Source organism: Symphalangus syndactylus, chromosome 7 (genome assembly GCF_028878055.3).
Source record: "Symphalangus syndactylus isolate Jambi chromosome 7, NHGRI_mSymSyn1-v2.1_pri, whole genome shotgun sequence".
NCBI lineage: Eukaryota > Metazoa > Chordata > Mammalia > Primates > Hylobatidae > Symphalangus > Symphalangus syndactylus.
In genome coordinates, this window is record NC_072429.2 from 135068238 (window position 1) to 135086732 (window position 18495).

Sequence of the window (18495 nt, forward strand, 5' to 3'; positions counted from 1 at the left end):
CTCTGTCCTTTAGTTATTGGGACATGTTACGTGAATTGTTCACCAATGGTAAAAAGTAAGAATTTGGAGTAGCTGTTGTTAAGCTAGTTGGAGAATCTGGAAGGAAGGTTTATTATTGTCCTCCCACTCTCAGAAAAAGTACATATGAGCCAGCAAATAAAGTCCTTTATATAATTTTGACAGGTTCACAACTTCTGGAGTCTGATTTATTAGATCTGAAGGATATTTTAGCTGCCAACTCATCTCCCATACAATTCTAAAGATGATAAATATAAAAGCTAAGACTATTGGGACATGTCTCAGTTTGGGATCTGTGGTCAGTGGAATAGTTGTTTCTCCAACAATGTCCATGTTCTAGCATTCTTGGAACCTGTGAGTATGTTACCTTGTCTGGCAAAAGGGATATTGCAAATGTGATTGAGTTAAGAACCTTGAGATGGGAGATGATCCTGGGGAGTGTGTCTTTATGGCTACAGTAGTTTTCCTTCTGTGTTGTTGGAATCCATCTTCCATAATCATTTAGAAGCCACTCTCCTAGGGTCTCAACCCCTAATCCTCCTGTCAGAGAAGAAACTTTGAAGAGGGGGATTAATGGGATAAACCACAACCACACCCCTCCATTCAGTCTCGGGCCTCAGTAGATAGTTGTTGTCATTCCCTTCCATCAATTCTAGCCTCCTCTCTCTCAGCTACCACCTTTGCTGACCTACATAGCTAGTAGCATGATCCACATTGTCATCACCGAGGAGTCTAAGCCCCTGGTCCTCACGTCCTTTGTAGAGTGAGGTTTCTATCCCTATCTGTTTACAGTCACTGTACAGTCATTGTACAGTCAACTGTTCAGGATATTACAAAGAAGCAGCGAAGCAGATTTCCTGCATTCTACACATATTCTTTTTTACCCCATCTCATGTAATGGCAGCCCTGACTCCTTCTGATAACCAGAGTCAATTATTGCTGCTAAATGGTGACTCTTCTACTTGCCCACACATCTTTGGGAAAAGGAGTGAAGTAACCAGGTGACAGTCACAGCTTTTAATTCAGTGTGACTCAAGAGGGGACCCTGGTGAGGGTATACTCTGTTTCAGATCCAGGACCTCTAACTCAATAGTCTGGAATTGCAGGAAGAAGAAGCACAGATTTCCCCATGGGTCACTGGAGGTCATGGTAATTGGGGCCACACCTGCTTCCATCACTTGGTTCCTGAACCCGTGTATCCTTCGTACTGAATACACACCACAATATATAGGCCTGTGATGCATCCTGGATGATTGCATTCCGTCTTCACAGAGTATAACCTCTGAGCTGATGTCTTGACTGTGTCTTCAGCAAGCTGTTCCAGAAATGCTTCAGGCCAGCAGCTTCCTGGTAATGTATTATGTAACATCAAACTGGATCTATTGATCATCACTTCATTCCTAAACCTCTGTTGAAATGTTGATTCTCTTGCTCTGAGTTTACAAGAAATCCCATGCTAGTGGATTGAACACTCAAAAAAACCTTAGATTATGATACTGTCTCAGCCCTATTGGCAGGAATGACAAATCTATAAACAGAATACATTTCTATTTCTTTGTGAATGAACCACTGGGTCTTTCTAGGATGGACCAATAAACTGAACTTGACATCAAGTAGTTGTGTAGTTTTTACTAGGAATGGTGACACATGGGGGGCTCACCCTTGCTCTCTATTGTAGGTTGGACATTTGGCAGTGGAGGTAGCTATATCAGTCTTGGGAATGGAAAATCTATGCTATTGGGGAAATGCATAGCTTCCATTTGTGCCACTGTGGATATTTATTGTATTGGGCTATCCTAGAAAGACCAGTGGTTAATTCACTGGCAAGGTTACTGACTGAGGCTGGCTGTTGCCAACTGTCCAAATTATTTTGTCTACCTACTTAGTACCCTTACTATGGTGGATGTTTTCTGGTAGATATTAAGATACAAAACAATGATTTCCATAGTTTATGAAGACTGTATATATCTCTTATATATATCTGCCATAACTTTTTGCCTCCCATCTTGCAATTATTTCCATCCAAGCCCATGACAATGTTCCTAAGTCTTTCACCAATGCCAATAAATCCATAATTTTCCAATCTTGAACCACTTTTTATTACAATCAAAGTGAATGACATGGTGTAATGCCTAAAGATCTACCCATTGGGAAGACTTTTCATTATCACTGTTTTACAAGACCACCCCTGAGTGAGGCTGTAATGCAGCCAGGTTCCATTTCTGGCTTATAGCCACATACTGAGCTGTACATCTGTTAACCAAGCTCAAGGTTTTCCTTTCTGCATTCACAGGTCACTTAGGTACATTCTGATTCCTTGTTCCCTCCTTTTCGTAAAATCATCCCAGCAGGTTTGTATCAATTTTATTGATCTTTTCAAATTAACCAAGTTAGAACCATTCACTTTTTTTCTGTTTTTATCTAATTTTATTAACTTTCACTCATTTCTATTCTTATGATCTATTTTGTTTTTAATTTGCTTTTTGTGTATATACCTTAGGTTATTATCTTAGATCACTACCTTTAACTTTTCTTCTTTTCTACTATAGGCATTCAAAGCTATAAATACTCCTTATAAATACTTATTTAGCAAAATCCTACAAGTTATGATATTGTTACTATTTGTATCTTAAGTGGTCTATCATTTATTAAAATAGGGTTGTTAATTAATACAGACATACCATCTATTTCACTCAATATTTTTGTTATATATTTTTCCATTTTTAAAATTATCAACCTGTCTTTATATTTAACAATTAGTTTTTGTTAACAACCTGTTACTGAGTCTTGCTTTGTATCTAATTTTACAACTTTGGTCTTTTAATTGGAGTATGTTAGTTTCTTTAATTTTTAATATAAATATTGATGTGTTTAAGCTTAATTCCACAATAATTGCTACTTGTTTTATATTTATCCCCTTTGTGCTTGTTTCTTTGCTTCTCTGTTACTTTCTTCTGTTTTTGAATTGTTTCTTAATATTACATTTTATTTCATTGATTTATTAGTTATTCCTTTTATGTTTTGTAATATTTGCTCTAGATGTTACAACATGTGTGTTTAACTTACAATCTTTCTTCAAGTAAAATTATACTACCTAATGAAAAATGAAAGTTAATATACTAGTACACTTCTATTTTACTTCTTCCACTCAGTCAGAACAAAGGTGAGGCATGTAAGAGACCTAGTTTATAAACATGACCCTGAGGATAAGAATTTCCTAAAATTGTGTACTCCAGGCACCTGGCCCACCTCATCCTAGATTCCACTCTCCTCTCTCTTCCCACCATGTGTGCCATTATTGTCAAGTATTTTATTTCTACATATACTATGGACTCACAATAATTGTTTTTCTTACAAGATTTAATAGTCAATCTCCAAAGGAATTTTATAAGTGTGTGTGTGTGCACGTGTGCATGCATGTGTGTTTGTGTGTATAATAAAAAGGTATATTGACCCTTTTGGTATGTCTTTTTACTTATTCCTATTGATCTGGCTTTCATACGGCATTATTTTTCTCTATAGCAAATAATTTCCTTTTATCATTATTATATTTTAGGTCAACTATAGCCACATTTTCTCACATTCTACGTAACTGAAAATGTCTTTATTTATTTTGCATTCCTTTTTGATGAATAATTTTTGTGTATACATCCTTCTAGGTTGATTTTTTTTCTTTCAACACTTTAAAGATGTTGTAGTTTGACTATTTTATATTATGATTCAGTTTGTATTAATTTTGCTTGTGATTTGCTTGCCTTCTTGATTCTGAAATTTTATGTCTTCAAAAATTTTGGAAAAGTATTGGAAACTTCTTGGTTCTCTCTCTTCTCTTCTTCTGGTACTCCAATTACATGACTTATATTATTAGAATTGTTCCAAAGTCTTGGGTGCTGGAGCTGCTTTTATTCCATCTTTTATCTCTCTTTGTACTTTAGGTTGGGTAATGCCTACTAGCCTGACTTCAAGTTCAGTGACTCTTTCCTCTGCTGTGTCTAAAATGCTTTGAAATCTAAGAAATGCCATTTTAAAAAATTTCTAACAGTTCATTTTCTCTTTTTATTAGTTTAATCTCTCTTTTGAAATTCTCTTTTGAAATTTCTCTGCTCACACATGCCAACTTTTCTCATTAGATTTTTAAAAACATTTTTTACACTTATTTTAAAGTCACAATGTGGTAATTCCAACTTCATGGCCAACATCGGGCCTGCTTCTATTGACTAATTTATCTCTTGGCCATGAGTTGCTGTTTCCTACCTTTTTCATACTTTCTTGTTTTTAAATCAAGTGCCAGATATCCTGTGTAAGATATATTCGAGAGTGAAGTAGATAATATTTACCTTGTTAAAAAGGGAATTTCCCTACTTTCATCAGACCACTGCTAAGGTGATTTGAGTTAAACTCTTCTGTAATTGAACTGAGTCAGGCTACTGTGTGGAGAGTGGTTTAAGGATTGCAGAGTCACAGGGTGGCAGCAGGCAGGCCATGGGGAAGACTTTACTATTCTCCAGAAGAAAGAGAATGGTGGCTAAAACTAGGGTGTTAGAAGTATACAGGAAAGAGTTCAAATTTGTGATTAATTTCAGGCTTGGATGAGTGTGAGGCAGAAATGAGAGGACACTATAAATGAAATCTGCCATGCTTTGGGATAAAATAGATGTGCAGAGTGAGGAGGATGGAAAGATTGAGGAAGGATAACCACAGGCTTCATCAGCTGGCTCTGCCTTTTCAGGGAGGTCACACGTCTCATGTCTTGTACAGGATTAAACACAAGAGTTGGCACATACAGGTAGTAGGTGTACAACAAATGCTTACAGGATAGCACAAATTCAGCCTAATTTGAAATGTCTTTCAAAGTCTGTCCTGATATCCCCTGAGCTCTCTTTGGCTGGCCACATTTACCAGTAAACTGCTGTAAATTAAAGATGTAAAATTATTTCAGAGGGCAGCAGAGACAATCAAGGTCTTGATTTTAATATCCTGTCAAGGAAGCTGCCTCCAAGTAAAACTCTATGGCTTGCTTTACTTAATTCTGTGAGAAGAAAAGTTTTGCTGACCTTGATGAATCCTCACTTGTAGTTCTGAGACATCTAAATATTTCAAGCTCCTGGTGCACACCATAATCCTGCCCAGTAAGTAGCAAATAGGTCTCAGTATTTTCTTTGTTCAAACTGCATTATACATTTCTGGACTTACAGATCATAACTCCACAATCACTTGTTACCTATGCATGACAGGCAGGGAGATTAGCACAGAAAGGAACTGACAAAAATGCTTTCAGAGAGAGGAATTCATTCTCAGCAAGACAGAGGATATCTAGGCAGTGATTTTCAGTGTCCAAAGATGAGAGAGGCAGGTGAAAACTGGATTGGGTGGGCAGGGTCTGATATTATTGAGCTGCTTTAAAGTAAGCCCTTACATTCTCCCAACTACAAGCGTATTAGTCTGTTTTCACTCTGCTATGAAGAACTGCCTGAGACTGAGTAATTTATAAAGGAAAGAGATTTAATTGACTCACAGTTCAGCATGGCTGGAGAGGCCTCAGGAAACTTATAATCATGGTGGAAGATGAAGGAGAAGCAAGGCACCTTCTTCACAAGGTAGCAGGAAGGAGAAGTGCCGAGTGAAGGGGGAAGAGCCCCTTATAAAACCATCAGATGTCATGAGAACAAACTCAGGCTCACCAGAACAGCATGAGAGTAACTGCTCCCATAATTCAGTTACCTCCACATGGTCTCTCCTTTGACATGTGGGGATTACGAGGATTATGGGGATTACAACTCAAGATGAGATTTGGGTGGGGATACAAAGCGTAACTATACCAACTGGATTTTTTCTTGGGTTTTTGCCTGACTACTGGCTCCTTTTGGGGATGGCTCTCTGTGAATTTCTCAGAGCACACACTGTTTTATCCGATTCTTTGTTTCCAAGTATTATGACGCTACCTAGGGAGGTGTTGTTATTGGGCTCAGGGCATAACTCTTTTAAGATCAGCAAAGGGACACTAAAAGAACTGCCATCTCTCTTACAAATAAAACCAGCATCCTGAAAGTTGTCCTTGAAAAATATCATGATTTGAGGGATGTAGCTTCTACTACCTCCACCTCCACACTGCCTTTGGCGGGTGGTGGGAGATGGGGTGGGGGTTGTTGTTTCTTTGATGCTCTGGACCAAGGATGGTCATCAATATATTCTATATAATCATTTGTACAGTGGAAACCAGGGTAAAACATTAAGTTAGAGATGGTGAAGGCTCTGTGTTAACCAAAAAACCAATGCATCAAGTCATACACAGTTCCACAATGTGTTTTCAAGTTATGGCTTGGTTTCTAGGGCTTATGGGATAGACTTTTCTGGACATTCATAGACTCTCTCTTATGTGTTAGGTGACATCTTAACACCTTCTTCCCGGAATCTAGATATTTAAAGTCTTGATAGTCTCAACCTACAAAGAGAGGGGCAGGATCTCTCTTCACCATCTGCTGAAGGATTTCCTTCTGAGACCAGTGTTGCTTCCTACAATTCTGCCCTTATTTGCGAAAACAACACATACTATTCACCCAAATTAGGTTCTATCAACATAAATATATACAGAAACAGACAGTTGAAATTCCATATTTATCCTAGAGATATCACAGATGCTGCTAGGATGGAGACTGGCAAATATGCATGCTGGTTAGAGTGGAGCCCAGAACTCTAGGAATAGCTCCCATTAATGTAATCCAACTTATTCATAACAACTCCCTACAGTAAACTAACATTGACTGTCTTCTAATAAGGGTGTCAGTGTCCACAAAGAACACACAGAAGACCACAAAGAACACACAGTCCAACAATATTTATGAGTTGCTGAAGCAAGGGATACCACACGCCATGTAATATGGTTTGGCTATGTCCCCACCCAAATTTCATCTTGAATTATAGGTCCCACAATTCCCACATGTCCCGAGAGGGACCCAGTGGGAAGTAATTGAATCATGGCAGCAGTTTCCCCCCATACTGTTCTCGTGGTAGTGAATAAGTCTCACGAGATCTGACGGTTTTATAAGGGGAAACACCTTTCACTTGATTCTCTCATTTCTCTCTTCCCTGCCACCAGATAAGATGTGACTTGCCCCTCCTTGCCTTCTGCCATGATTGTGAGGCCTCCCCAGTCATGTGGAACTGTGAGTCCATTAAACCTCTTTCATTTATAATTACCCAGTTTCAGGTATGTCTTTATTAGCAGCATGAGAAGGGACTAATACATCATGGAAAACTATGGGGACTCCCACTAGGAGGATGTTGAGAGGAGCTTGCTATAGAATTTGGGCTTATGTTAGTTGATTTTGGGGACAGTTCACAGAAGTGGGAGTTTGCTGTGTTGTGGGTTGTTGTCAGGAATTGGGGTAATACTATGATTGGATAGCAATAATTTTGCTATCCTCCTGCTTCATGATTAATTCCTCCTGCTTCTTGGTTGCAGGATAAATTATTGAAACATCTGGTATTTAAAAAATGGCTGTGCAATTGCATTTAAGACTCTGATCAGTAGACATTGACCAACTGTAGCACAAGCAATTACTGGAAACAAAATGGTTCTTCATCTTTGTAGTAGTTCCTGAGGCCAGGAGGCTAGATGTTCAAACCCAGACCAAAAAACCAAACAAACAAGCCAAAAAACATATCTCAAAGTCCAGCTGCGTCTGTTCTGGAAAGTCAGATGGATTTTTCTTTTATCCTAGCCCCAGTCTGTTCTATTCAACTTGCTTTATTTATATACAGGCAAGGCAAAATGTGCTTCTAGTAAAACTCCTTGTTTAGCTGAAAGAACATTAGAGGCTATGTAATTATCCACCACAACGTTTGGTTGTCAGGCCTTTGGGAAAGTTGTTGTGTCATGTGATTTTTGCTGGGGTCATACATTAGTTTTGAATCCTTTTTTTTTTTTTCTAATAGCATTATGCCTACCAGGAGAACTGGAACCCAAGCTGAACCCTTCTTGGATGATAATGTGGCTACTAAACAACCATTTATATCTGCTGTATCAACATGAATGATCTCATTCAAGAAATCTACTCACAGTTCCAGAAATTTCACTCTGTGCTCTCATAAACACTTTTCCTTTATAAATTACACTTATCACTGAGTATAGGCCACTGGACAGTTACATCTGTACAAAGATAGGAAATATAAATTGCTACCTAACTGAAAACCTTCTGCCACCTGTTTGGAGACACAAAAGCAGAAAGCAATGTATTTTATTTTTGAAGAAAAGAAAGAGATCAGGCTCTGAACACCTACTCTGTGCTACCCACTAAGATATTTTGCACTCATCTATTTTTATTCTCCAAACTACTTCATGAGGTGAGGTTCAAATGCTCAATATGCTGTGAAAAGTGGGTAAAGTAGTCTCTGCCCTTTGTGTCTGCTCAGTAAACTATGCTTTCTTCATTAGGAAACACTCATAATATCCTTTGAGAAATCCACCTTCCCTATGTCCATAGGATATTTATGGAGTTAATCTCTGCTCTTTACTTGCAGGGTTGGGAATTTACCCCAAATCTGGTCAATCAGAGTGGTTAGTTTGATGTGGCACATCAAACCCAAGTTTGTCTAATTAGCATGAGTCCAGGAAATGTTTTTGGAACAAATAGGGGAGAAAGAGGCCTTTTCCTTGTGGATTTCTAGGCAATAGGGACAATGCAAGTACAGAAATACTAGAGATCATCATCTGAGAAGTCCTGCTGGAGATAATCAAAGAAAACAGAAAAATGAAACAATGATGAGAGCATGATGGTGACAGTGTGAAACTGAGTCCTCAGGACACACGTGAATATGAATACAGCTGTGCTTAAAGCCTGTTTTCACTTAACTTCTTAGTTATGCAATCTAGGAAAATATTTATTTGTTTTCCCCTTAGCAATTTGGGTTGTATTTTTCTCTTGGGCAGGTGGAAGGGGAGAGGCTCATCAAGACAAAATTTCTTGCCTAAAAGCAAAGTTAGAATTAGGACAACTGGAGTTTCACTGAGTCATTTTGAGTCAGAGACCCATTCTCTGCCAGAAGACATAGTAAAGGAGAGTGAGAGTGAGTGCTCTGAAAACTCAGGGGAGATGAAAGCTTCATGAAGAAGATATGAACGATTAATAAAGCTTTGATAAACCATGTTCAGTAGAATGTCCTTCAGCATTTTTCATTGTGATATCTCATCCTTGATAATCACAAGTAAATTTGTCTTTCTTTGTGGCAGGAACACCATTCTAGGGACAAATACAGAATTATCCACAACCCTGCAGGCAATTCACATCACTCACGCTTTTTGTAACCACTGGATTTTGAGACAGTGAAGTCGATTCAAAAGCAATTTGTTTTAATTTTTGAATTATTCCAAGGCAGGAGGAACAACTTTCATCACAGACCCTCTAGGTCCCCAATAATTGTGTCTCATTTTACTTTATATCTGCAATATTTAGCATAGTGCCTGACATACAAAATATTCTCAATAAGTGTTTGTTAAATGATTGAGTGGATTAATTAATTCTACCAGTGGCATAACAACCAAACACCTGATTCTTATCTGTCTGCTATCAATTTCCCCAGAGTTCAAATGGTGCCAGCTCTTCTCATTGATAAATGGACTCATCGTTCCTTCCATTGTGGATCATAGAACACCTGTCTTCTAGGAAACAAAAGTCCAGTTCTCTAACAGCCTAAGTTTCCATTATCCTCACAAGAGCAAAGGTAAGTCTCTCCCCTAAAAGGCTGTGAATAACAATATGCTCTGCCTTCATGATGCAAACAGGGCAGCTGACTTAAAATATAAATAATGACCTGAAAGCAAGGTAATTTGGAACTATTTCATAGCTGATGAGCCATGATTCCTCCCTATCATCAATGCATCTAAAACAGGCTCTCCTATCACCTTGTTCAACCTCTATCATAAAATTAATTACCTCTGGATAGACCCCATTTAATTGCTCAAAAAATTGATCTTTTCAGATTTTATGGTAACTAGTATGTCATCAACAAAAGTGCCTAGAATAAATGGGATGCTTATTATACGCTTTGCAATAAAATAAAACAAATCCATGATAGATATAGGAAGCTTTGACATGTGTGTCTCTAGTACTGTAACAGACACTTGTAGACAAGTACACAGTACCCCCAAAGATCTTTTCCTGGGTAGATTCTTTATTTAAAAAAAAAAACAATAAAAAGTACTTTGATTCAATTAGAACATTAAATGCATTTCATTTCAAATAAGTATAAGGACTATTATTATTGTTCACGCATTTGTTAATTGTTTTATTCAATCTAGAGGCAGTTTGGGTATGGAAAGAACTTGTGATTTGGAGTTAGAAGAACTTGAATTCTAACCTTGTCTCCTGTATGTAATAACCACTTTCCTTGGAAAATTACCTTTTCTAAACTTATCCTCAGTAAATTAATTATAATAATATTTATATCTTTCAATTTTTTTGTAGTTTTTGAGATGGAGTCTCACTCTGTCACCCAGGCTGGAGTACAGTGGCATGATCTCAGTTCACTGCAACCTCTGCCTCTAGGGTTCAAGCAATTCCCCTGACCCAGCCTCCCAAGTAGCTGGGACTACAGTCGCATGCCACCATGCCTGGCTAAGTTTTTTTGTATTTTTACTAGAGACAAGGTTTCACTATGTTGGCCAGGTTGGTCTTGAACTCCTGACCTCAAGTGATCTGCCTGCCTCGACTTGCTGGGATTACAGCCATGAGCCACCACGTCCAGCCAATAATATTTATTTCATAGAGTGTTGTTAAGTTTAAATAAGATGATGAATACAAAGCACCTAATAAAAGTCCTGGTCCAAAAAAAAGACATTTAATCAGTGTTAGATGCTATTACGTTACTATCACTGCTATTAATAAACCAACAAGAAAACCCACATGTCATTGAAGTGAGATAGCTTGAGCTTGATAGAAAGATGATAGGTTTTAATAGATCAGTGTTTGGATTCCAACTATGATTTAGAATCTGTATATCCTTAGGTGAGTTACTGAATCTCTCATGCTCCATATTCTCATATATGTGTGTTTATATATGTAAGTTTAACACTTACAGAATCAGATGAAATGGTGCATGAGCGGGAGCTCAGAGCCATGCTTGCTGTAGGGACCCCACATATATGGAAACCCTGGCTTCAGCCTCCACACTTCTCCTCTTATTTCTCTTTGGAGTGGTAGGGATGAGGCCTGTGAAATGCATCTGTTGTTTACTTCAATTGGCTGAAGAGCTGGACAGAGAGGCAGGATTCTGACCAGAAGAAAAAGATCATTATTGCCTACATTTGGTGGAGCTCAGGAGCTGGATAATTCTATTACATTCTCAGGTGATGATTGCCCCAGAAGACAGGCCTGGCCAAGCATCCAGTCCTAGGACTGGGTGGGTGTGTCCAGGGCACACATTCTCTATCCTTTACTATCAAACTTTATGCCTTAGTACTCGACTCCTCAAACCACATTTTTCAGTTGAAGAAAATTATTTTTCTTCTTTTAAGATTCGTCTCTCTCTTAGCACCTGACTTTAGCCCTCGTGGTTCCTTCTGTCTGCAGCACTTGGATTCAGCTTCCGCTTGTTTCACTTAGACATTGCTATTCACTCTCATAATCTAGAGGACATGCCATGTCCTCCTCAGAGTCTTCTCTTAACCTCCAAGTCTAGGTTAGATGCTCTTTGTAATCAGCATGCGATTCCCCTCCCATGATGCTTACTACACTGCCCTATGAGTCCTGGCTTGTCCAGCTATAATTTACAGACTTAAACTCGGTGAACTTACCTGTCTGTCCTATTCACCTTTAGGTTCATTCAGTGCAGGTTTTCAGTGATGATTTGTTGAATTGTTAGAAGGAAGATATACTAGAGTGGAAAGCTCATAGGTCAGAGAAGTGTCAAGATCAAATGTCAAGGCCACTTGGCTTAGAGCTCAAAGGACAAACCTCCATCCAGATAATCCAAAGGGCAGGGTCAATAAAAACGGCCCAACCAGAACCCAAGAAGTCAGAGTAGTCAGAGTGAAGGAAAAAAGCAATGGAGTGGCCAAGAGAAGAGGCATAGACTAGATTTGGATTTCTGCTGCCCTTATTGCAGTCTCAGGTTAGCCGTGATGGCAGTGAAATGGGAATGTTCCGTTATCCCCCTCACAGGGCATGTGCCAGGGATGTGGTTCACTTCTTCGGTGCCCTGCTGCTCAAACCCCTAGAGGGAGCATGCAGATGGGCAGATCATGAGGAGCGTTTTTGGGATCCAAACCCACGACAGCACCTAGGGTTGAGTGTTTACAGCTCCCAAAGCCCCGCTGGGCATGTGCTACAGTGCGCCCTTTCAGTTTTGCTGTCTGCAGCTCAGTTAGACCCTCTGTCTTATCTCAAGGACAGAGGGCTTTCTGTATCCCGGCTTCTTGCCCTAGTGTACCAGAAAAGTCAGATCACACGTGGGCTTGGAGGATGGGTGCATGGTTTTACTGGGTGGTGAAGGTTGCTCTCAGTGAGGTGGATAGGGAACCATAAGGGGGATGGAATGGGAGGAAGACCTTCCTCCCGAATCGGCTGGACTCTCCTCCCACCTCCTGGGCTGAATGCTTCTTTGTCCTGCCGTCAATGGCCTGCCAGTGTCTGCTGGTGTTTGTCGATGTGCTCTTCTGCTCCTCTCGAAGTCCAGCCACTTGTGTCTGGGCCTGCTAGGATCTTGGGTTTTTATGGGCACAGGATGGGGTATGGTGGGCCAGAATGGTCTTGGAAAATGCGACATTTGGACGCAAAAATAGGAGTGCCTGTTCTCACTTAAATCCATCCGCACAGGCTTGAGGGTGGAGCCCTCGCCAGGGACCCCACCCTTCTCTACCCAGCACTTCCCTGCTTCTGTCTCCTATCAGTAGGCCAGATGTAGCTGGTCTTAGAGGTCTTAAATAAAGGGGTTTGAACCATGGACTGGGAAGAGAAATAGAGGTAGCTCCCAACTGGCATTATCTTCAAGTTTCTACAGGACAGACATAACACAGTATATGTTATTAAGAGCATTCATTCTACAGAAAAGTTGGTTCTGTGACTAGGAGATTTTAGAAAATGCTGGGTTAAGCCAAGTTAACTATAGTCTTACCAGATTTCTGAGAATCTTTATAATGCTAATATCAATTTCTAAGCTCTGACCATTTACCAAACAACATGACCATATAATCCTTTCTCTTTTTTAACGGATAATTTCATTGAGCTAGTATTCCATGAGACATGGGTTTAGGAAATATTGCGGTGCACTATTCTTAGTGTTTTGTATTATTTTCACGGCTGCTATCAATTCATGTATTTATTTATAGCTGGCCTCGTTTTGGAAAAGATTTAAAGCAATCAGTACAGAGATGATCATTAGAGTTTAGCTTTGCTTGGGGCTTTTTACACTAACTGTTTTTCTTGACCTAGAATTAAAATCTTCCTTCATGAATTCTATTGAAAACATCAGAAGTTATTACTTTCCTCTGGCAGAAAAGATTCTCAGAGGTAGCATCAAGCTAGCTCATGAAGGTGGGAAAGTGAATGAGGGTTTCCAAGATCTAGTTTCTGAGTTTTTGACTTAGGATGCAACACAGACCCCAGTGCCTTATAGAGCAGATCCAGGGAGAAGACTAGTCATGATGTGGGAACCAGTGAGATGGGGAGACTCTGTGTCATTGTTCCACAATGCCGTTAAAAGTAATGGCAAAAACCGCAATTACTTTTGCACCAATCTAATACATAGGTACAGCTGCCTGACCTTGGCAAAACTTGCTTAACTTTCTGGGTCTCAAATTTATTGTGTGCATATCCTAAATAGTAGTATCTATATCAAAAGGTCATTAGACATTAAATGGAGTAAGGTTTATAGACTCCCTACCACAGAGGAGAAGCTCAATTAATATTCTGGCTATAATGATACTGATAAAGGCACAGATTCTTATCTTCAAGGTTGCCCTAGAGCCAAGGTTTGTAGCTCCTTTCTGTTTTGGTCAATCTCTCATTCTTCCCCAAATATTCCCTTTATCCATTTACTAGGGTAAAATTTCCTGCTTTTTCTGGGAGGGTCCCCTGGAACCCTGAAGAAATATGAATTATATCTGTACCTGGTCTCCTAAAATAATGTGTTTTCTTCTTCAGCTGAGACCAACTACATGTGGGGAGAGAAATGTAAGGGAGCTGCCCCCAAGGAGCTCTGTGCAATGTGCTGATGGATTGAGGGTGGCACTTTGTGAATAATTACTGGTGTGGGAGGGCAGGGGCATGGAGGAAAGAGGAGAAAAATTGAATGGCAAAGGAAGCGAGGAAAAGAGACCAGGAGTTTTCTGCAAAGAAAGAAGAGTTAGAGGCCGGGCGTGGTGGCTCACACCTATAATCCCAGCAATTTGGGAGGCCGAGGTGGGTGGATCATGAGGTCAGGAGTTCAAGACCAGCCTGGCCAACATGGCGAAACCCCATCTACACCAAAAATACAAAAAAAAAAAAATTAGCTGGGCATGATGGCGGGTGCTTGTAATCGCAGCTACTCAGGAGACTGAGGCAGGAGAATTGCTTGAACCCAGGAGATGGATGTTGCAGTGAGCCGAGATTGTGCCACTGCACTCAAGCCTGGGCGACAAGAGTGAAATTCCATCTCAAAAAAAACAACCAAACAAAACAACAACAATAACAACAACAAAATAAAAAAAAAACAGAAAAGAAGAAGAAAGAAGAGTTAGAAAACCACAGTATTCCTCCCATGAGTTGCACACACCCACCTGTTCTCAACAAGAAAATCTGGACAGCATGGAAGCTGCTTAGTTATATTGTGTGTAGCAATATAACCAAGTATAATATAACTAAAAACATGTTTAGCAATGACCTAAATAAAAAAACTGAGCTGTGCATTTCATTCATTTCATTTACTGTCATCCCCACACACATTCTTTTTTTTTTTCTTTTTTTTGAGACGGAGTCTCGCTCTGTCACCCAGGCTGGAGTGGCACCATCTTGGCTCACTGGAAGCTCTGCCTCCCGGGTTCCCGCCATTCTCCTGCCTCAGCCTTCTCGGTAGCTGGGACTACAGGCACCCGCCACCACGCCCGACTAAGTTTTTGTATTTTTAGTAGAGACGAGGTTTCACCATGTTAGCCAGGATGGTCTTGATCTTCTGACCTCATGATCTACCTGCCTTGGCCTCCCAAAGTGCTGGGATTGCAGGCATGAGCCACTGCGCCCAGCCAACACACACATTCTTTTTAAGCAGTTTTTTAAAAATTTTAAACTTTTAAAATGCTTATTTTTTAAATGATGACACTGTTCATTCAGTAATCCCCCTTTCAGAAAATATCCTATGAAAATGATCTAAAATGCAAGCAAATATTGGGCGCATTTTGGGTCAGATGGCCTTCCATGCTCAAATGAGTAGAGTAGTTTTGTTCAATCAGTTTATCACTGTCATCTAGATTTAGAATGAGCTGGTTCTCCATGTCTCAAATGATGCTGTGAGTAACCTTGATGAGGATGTCTTGGTGTTCCATGATGTGGAGTTTGAGGAAGCTGACTCACTTTCTCACCATGACTTTCAGCTGTGTGCCATGCCTTTACCTGAGCCATCTGTTGCTCTCCAAATCCTGGCTCTGAATGGGTTTCACACATATGCCTCTATGTAAATCCTAAATTCCTGTTGATATTTTTTTCTCAGAGAGTCACATCTATAGGACTCAAAGCAGCTCTTATTTTTTTTTTTTTTTGCCTCAGTATATTAACAATCTTACAACATTCCTCCCCAGAGTATAGAATTAGCTTACAGTCATGAAAGGGTGGGTTTCATCTGTTTTCATCAGAATGTTCTATATCCACTGATTAATTTGCTTTTTCTTCAGTGACTCAGAGATGATTTCCTCTTCAGAAAACAAAAGAATTTTCTGACACATCTATCAGGGTAAAAAATTGAACACACATACACACAAACACTCTGTCCTCCAAAATACATATAATATCTGCTATTTCTTACAAGTGAGGTTGCTTGCTCAATATTTGAGTAAAACTAGTGATCAAGAAAGTTATGACTTTGTGTATCCTCACATTCTGCATTCATCTGCCATCCCATTGCAGAAACATGGGGCCACCCGCTAATTGTCATATAGAGAAAATGAAAGTGGTATTGCAAAGCATGCGGCTTAAAGTGGGTGCTAAGGAAACGACAAGTGTTAACGAAAATGAAATTGCATAGGATATGGTTTTTCTTTACATCTGGGATCAGGCAGATACCGAAACTTTATTTGCCCATGGACAAGAGAAAGACAGGAAGGAAATCCTCCCATAGTGCCTACTATGTGTGTTTTAACATGTTTAGTGTTTTATTCATGTTATCAGAAAGTCAAACTTGTTAGACTCATGGAGTCTGATAAAACCACTTTATATTTGCTTCTAACCCTTTTAAACCCATTTAGGGCTAGCCATATTTTTCTTCCCCTCAGTGACTTTCCCTGACTTCCTTGATTACACTTTATTTGCAAACACCATCTGAAGTCAGCAATTGAAAATGTCCAGTCCCCGTGAATTTTAGCTTGGAAAGCTGGGAGCTTACAAGTGCTCACTCATCCGACTCTCTCCATCCTGGGCACTTAGAAAAATCATATTTCCTAACTTGCATTGCAGTTAGGTTTGCTGCCTACTTGTTGAATTCTGGCCATTGGAATATGAAAAAAAAAGCGAAGCTGTGAACCAGAGTCCTGTCAACCCCTCTCCCCAACACATATGCATACCCACTGACAAAATGTAGACATGTTATAGGAGGAGAAATGCAGATGTGTGGTGTGAATTGACTGGCTCTGTGGGGTTTGTCATCTCATCTATCTAGTCTGTCTTGACTAATTTCCTGAACTTGATTTAGTTTTGAATCTTCTTTCCTCGACAAGCTGGCACTGATTTTGAACCGTCCATTTAAAGTGACAGAGGGTGGCAATGTCCTCCTGTTTTTTCCCCCCCCCGGGTCATTCTCTCTCCAAACTCATAAAATAGTTTTTTTCTTTGTTTTTCTTTTTTTTTTTTTTTTTTTTTGAGATGGATTCTCGCTCTGTCACCCAAGCTGGAGTGCAGTGGCGTGATCTCAGCTCACTGCAACCTCCGACTCCCTGGTTCAAGCGATTCTCCTTCCTCAGCATCCTGAGTAGCTGGGATTACAGGCATGCACCACCACGCTCAGCTAATTTTCGTATTTTTAGAAGAGATGGGGTTTCACCATGTTGGCCAGGATGGTATTATCTCCTGAACTCACAATCCATCCGCCTCGGCCAACCAAAGTGCTGGAATTACAGGCGTGAGCCACCGCGCCCGGCCCCAAACTCATAAAATAGTTTTCTGACCCCTCCAAGCAGAGAGGTGAGAGTTGAGGTAATGTGAACAACAAAGTTTGTATCTGGTGTTTTCACATTTCGCAGATGAGTAGAGCTTGCCCTTTCGGTTTTTTGGGAGAGTGTTTTTGTGAGTTTCTGGTATTCTAGCACTGCGATTCCTGTGATGTGGCCTCCTTTGGTTGTCTCCTCCCAAATTACCATTGGGCTTCTGCCATAACAAAAAACCACACAGCCCATTACTGCTAGGTTTTGTCACCCTGGAAGGCTGCCCTTTCAGGCAAGACCCCTTTAGAGAGGATCCAGGGCTCCCATCCTACCTCATCTGGTCCTGAAGCCCCATGTATGTTTGGCTCTCAGAGAGAGTCACCTGACTTTACTTCCCAGGTGTGGCCCTCCACCCTGCAGCCTAAAGTTATGACAATATTCTCAGACATGGATCAGCACCCATTCTTGCCCCTCTGCCTCAACTGCAGGAACACAAGTCAAACCATACAGTGCTGCTACAGTCTTCTTATCAAGCTCCCACCCCTCCACACTTGCATCAGCCCCAATGTTCTTTCCAAAAGTACCCTTTGCAGACTCCTGACTCTGTCTACCCTTTTATATCCTCGTTTTGTGATAGCTACACAACCAGTTATTTTTCCATGGTGTTCTGTCCCACTTCACTTTGGAATGTAGCATCTGTTGAATTCATGCCTCATGAAGCATGAAGAGTTCCATTTTAACATCCCGTTACACATACAGTGTCTCATTTAAACTCCATACGTGCCCTGTGAGCTATATTAACTCTTACTTCATTGGTAAGAAACACAAACTTAAGGGAGGTTAACAGGGCCATATATGTAATAAGTCAGAACATATGAGGAAAAGGACTCTGTCTCTCTTATCACTTCTGCATCACTGAACATGCAACAGTAACTGGCACATAGGATATGCTTGAGATTTTTTCCTACATAACGAAATAATATGAGAATTTACAAATGAGTTGCTATTTACTCTATACCAGGGTTTTCAGTCTTGGCACTGTTGATATTTGGGACAAACAACTCTTCATTGTGGGGGCCTGCCCTGTGCTTTAGAGAGTGATAATCAACATCCCTGACCTCGACCCATGAGAAGTCAGTCTCAGCCCTTGTAAT

General features: G+C 40.1%; 1 long non-coding RNA gene across 1 annotated transcript in view; it reads left to right on the forward strand.

The window, feature by feature from the left end:
* Window positions 1-7969: 7969 nt before the first annotated feature.
* Window positions 7970-18495, forward strand: part of LOC129486850 (uncharacterized) — a 44670-nt gene continuing 34144 nt past the window's right edge. The window contains exons 1-2 of the long non-coding RNA XR_008659121.2: window positions 7970-8361; window positions 9598-9738. This is a non-coding gene — a long non-coding RNA (uncharacterized lncRNA). The remainder of the gene's footprint in view (window positions 8362-9597; window positions 9739-18495) is intronic.